Source organism: Podarcis cretensis (genome assembly GCF_951804945.1).
Source record: "Podarcis cretensis genome assembly, chromosome: 6".
NCBI classification, from domain to species: domain Eukaryota; kingdom Metazoa; phylum Chordata; class Lepidosauria; order Squamata; family Lacertidae; genus Podarcis; species Podarcis cretensis.
In genome coordinates this window covers 20,165,196-20,170,054 of record NC_137175.1, presented here as the reverse complement: position 1 = coordinate 20,170,054, position 4,859 = coordinate 20,165,196, and positions in this window count along the sequence as shown.

Below are 4,859 nucleotides of genomic sequence, written 5' to 3'. Positions count from 1 at the left end.
AGTCACAATCTCTTAGCGTGACCTACCTCACATAGTTGTTGTGAGGATGAAATGGGGAGGAGAACTGGGTACACCACCTTGAATTCCTTGGAAGAAAAGGGTGACATTTAAATGTAATAAATAAAGAATAAAAGTCAAGCACACAACATCCCTCAAAGAATCCTTGAGAATTGCCGTTTACCCTTCACAGAGCTACAACTCTCAGCACCTTTAACAAACTACATTTCCCAGGATTCTTTTTTTGGGGGGTGGGGAATTAGGTGCTTTAAATGTATGACATATACTCAGGTTAAGAAAACACACTACAAACGAATTAGCCAACTCCTTCTGTTCCCACGTAAGCATTCATTACAGCTATCGTCTGAAGGAAGATACCTGTTGCTGGTAAGGCAAGTCACTGCTAAAGAGATCAAAGTTTTTCTTATTTTATTCATTTATTTCATTTACTTGCAGGGTAAATTGGAGGAGGCTTGCCCCTGAGCCCTTAGGGTGGAGAGGATTAAAATGAGCAAAGCAAACGGAAGCAATGCGCTCATGTCCTGTTTGCGGACTTCCAAGAGATTTCTGGATGCTGGAGGGAATGGGAAGGAGAAGAGAGGATTTTTGTATGTGCATGCATGTTTTTGTATGTGTGTGTTGTTTATGAGTATTTGCCCTTACTGGTCCATCATTATAATGATCAACATTTTGTAGCACTTATATATAACTAGATAGACGACCCTATGGTCTAGCTTGGAATAAAGCAGCTGGTTGCACAATACTGTTTTTTCCAAAGCGCTTTTACAAACAGCATTACAGCCATCCAAATTCTTGCTCTATGTAGCAGTCCTGTTTTGGATAACATGTGTGCTGCGAGCTGCCTTCATATCTAGCTTAGAAAGCTCCGCTTACTGGTCACTGAACAAACACAGTTACATTCACAATGCACAATGCACTGGATGGACTTCTTTGTGGGCAGACTTTGGACCAGCGATCCTACTTATCTTGTGGCCACCAGACTTTACCGCAGGAATGAGAGCAGAAAGGGTGAGGATTTATCCCAGGCATACAAGGCGCAATTTTGCAAGTGGATTGGCACACGCAAGCGCATATTTTATGGCTCTGACTTCTTCTCCGGACTGGGTGGGAAACTTACAGCATGACTCACGCCTCTTTGGTGAAGTTCCTGAATCAATGCATTGTGCTGAGAAGTCATAAATGGGGCGGCCACCTTACAGGGAACAACAACATCCCATGCGCCTTGCCAATAAACTGCTAATGCAATATCATCTGCACACCTTTTTAGCTGTCCAGAGAAGTCAGGTATTGTGGCAATAATGTCTGCTTCTGAAACTCAGCACCTCTTTGTGCATTCCCTTCAACAGTTCTCTGATGAAAATAGAAACACCCCATTCCATAGTGATAATTCTACTATTTATACCCCACACATCTTACAGGGTTGCCCCAGCCTCACTGAGCAGCTTCCAACATATGTAAAAACATAATAAAACATTAAACATTAAAAATCTTCCCTATAAAGAATTGCCTTCAGACGGCTCGAGGGTCGGATAACTCCATACCCTCCAGTGAAAATAGGGACATCCTACCACACCCTCCAACATTTCTCCAATGAAAATAGGGACTTCTTAAGGGAAAGTAGGACATTCCAGGATCAAATCAGAAACTGGGATGGCTTCTCTAAAACAGTGACGTCCCTGGAAAATAGGGACAGATAAAACATTAAACATTAATGTCTGTCTATGTCAGGACAAAGGAACATACTTTAATTCACTTTGGGCTTAGATAATAGGGTTTTATTGCAGTGTGTATTTCAGAGTTAAATGCAGATAGAGTCAAGTAAGTCTGAATTATAAAATTCAGTATAAAAACTGTCAAGTTCAAGTTTGAACTTATTTTTATTTGGGGGGTAAAGAATTGGGGGTAAAGTTGTTGTTTTTTCAAATGTTGACCAGAATATTTTCAGAAAACACGATTTTCAGAATTTTGAATTCCTTGACTGAACTCAAGAAATATTTCACTCTGAATGTGTGTGCGCACTTTTGACATATTTGACTTGCTTCTATACTGAAACGTTTATGAATCACTGCTTTCATTTGGGAGGTGGTAGGGAGTCAATGCTCCTATTTTCCTCTCTCTCTCTCTTGGCCTTTGCATAGGTTTTTGACTGATGCAGTTCAAATGCTTACCTGGGTTAATTTTTCCTGCGGTGGAGAAGCAGGTGGGAATATTTCATTTCTCATGCTCATAATACAACTTATGATACAGGTGTTCCATACAGAGGAAAACAGACATAGTCAAATCAACCAATGAAAACCATGTAAAAATTATTTATGAGTGAATTGCCGAGACTGTATGTGATGCAGTTTAAGGCTTTATAGGTCAAATACAGCACTTTGAATTGGGCTCGGAAATTACGGTAATTGGCAGCCAGGGCAGTTGGGCCAGGATTGGTGTTATATGCCTGGTAAGCAACCTAGCCACTGAATTCTGCACCAGCTGAGGTTTCCAGACTGTCTTCAGAGACAGCCCCACGTGTAACACATTGCAATAATCTAACCTAGAGGTTAGATATGCACGGACAGCCAAATATTCGTTTCTTCGTTCTTTCGTTTGTTTGTTTGTTTGTTTGTTTGTTTGTTTGTTTTAATATACCACTTAGTCACCAAAGTTAATTTGATGCACCCCTCCTTTTGCAGAGAGAAAGGTATTGTATAGTGGGAAAGATGGGTGACAGACACAGCTCTTTTAAGCAACAGCTCTTTATTACAGCAGTTAGCACTGCTCTAAGTCTCTCTGAACAACAGTGAAGCTGGCTGCCTTATATAATGCTCAATAACTTGTAACAGTAACAAATTCCAGCTAACTACCCAATTGGTGAAAGCAACTCTCATCCTTCATTTGCATACTAGTGTCCCAGAGTGAGAACTGCAGCCATTCTGAATACATAACAAGAGGGAATGCCAATAACAGGGGTTAGAAGGTGATCCATTTTAAATCAACTTCTAGTAAATGTAGGCATTCAATTACTAATGCAGAAAATGCAAAAGATATCACTTGTGCAAGTGGTCTTTACGCCTTTCTAGACTTTGCCTTTTCTTTATAGCATATGACATTTTGCTCCAATCCCACTAGAATCACACAGTTTTTGTGTGATTTGTCCCAACAGAATATCAGTGCAGATGCTTTTGTATTAGGCTGTGCCCACCGCTGCTTTGGGATGCATGACATTGGCCACAATCCATTTCCATCTTGTATCTGTCTTATCATTTCCTATGAAATGCTGCATTCTGATGTGCTTCCCCCAAAACAGCTTCAATCCAAATTTAGAGGGGGAAACAACCTTGCTGTGTTTTAAGTTGGTAATGTGTACATAGCCTTGCTGTTGCCGTTCAGTTGTGATGCATTTTTTTGTTGGGATTGTTATTTTTTTAAAAAATGTTTTATTTTATCTTATTACACCATGCATTTTTTTCTACATAGAAAGGCTTTTAATGCACACCTTTTAATAATAATCTGGATGCACACCCCACTCAAAGCAGTGCAGTGCACAAGGATGACTTCTGCATTGAAGTGCATTATCAGAAAATGTTACCCATTTTTTACCAATAGTTCATGATTCAAAGGAGGAGATAGTGGCTGCCCTCATTATTTGCCACCAGAGAGGAAACACATCCCCCAGAAAAGAGGACAAAGCAGGATACAGATTTGCACAACATTTACACATTCTAATTTATATGCATAAATGCAAAGGTATAGAAATAATGGAAGTTAAATAGAAATACACCCCAACTCACCATAATGGGGAAGACTTTGGCTAGGTTACCTATGTGCCTGTGGCTCAGTCTGCTCACCTGGGTTGTTTTTGTTTTTATTACCGTATGTATTTTGTGTTTTGATATTGTGATTTTATTTATGTCATAACCACCCTGAGACCTGCAGGTACAAGGCAGTATGTAGTGGTACCTCGGGTTAAGTACTTAATTCGTTCTGGAGGTCCGTTCTTAACCTGAAACTGTTCTTAACCTGAAGCACCACTTTAGCTAATGGGGCCTCCTCCTGCTGCTGCACTGCCGGAGCACGATTTCTGTTCTCATCCTGAAGCAAAGTTCTTAACCCTGGGTTAGCGGAGTCTGTAACCTGAAGCGTATCTAACCCGAGGTACCACTGTACAAGTTTAAGCAACAACAAAACCTGTCAACGTCAAAAGGGTCTTTTGAATAGAAGACTCCCCTCTGCAAAGGACTGCCCTAGCATTGCCACCCTAGAAGGATATATGTATACAGACCACAAGCGCATATCTTCTCTCTGTGGGGCAAACATATTCACCATGCCTGTATACTGCCTGCTCCCACTTCCATCCTTGCAACCCTGGCCCCAAATAATAAAGAGGACCCTGTGCCACACGGCCTCCTGTCAACACTTGACTCCTCCCAAAATACCAAACCCTCTGTTTTTGTTTTCCCTTTCTCTTCAGTCTTCCCCACTAAACTAGCTCTGGGATTTACATCCCTCTATGCGCTCAGCATATTATGGCTCCAGGCAGCGGCAGCTCTGTCAGCAAAGGAGGCAGGAGGGGGGAAACAGCCCTGCCTTGGATTTCTTGAAGTAAGTCCCAAGTAGGGACAGGAAGTCCCCTTGCAGACAGAAAGTCTGCAGCCCCCCCCAGCATTTGGCATGCTTCTCTGTCCTGAGCGCTGCTGTGTGCCACCTACCAGGCAGGCAAGGAATTCCACAACAAAGCAAGGAGTGAGCCGATGGGAGGAGGAGGAGGAGGAGGAAGGGGGGAGGGATAAGCAAGATGGGGATGTGGCAAAGGAAGATGAGGCAAGACTGGGGGGGGGGAGAGTATTGAGGCAGAA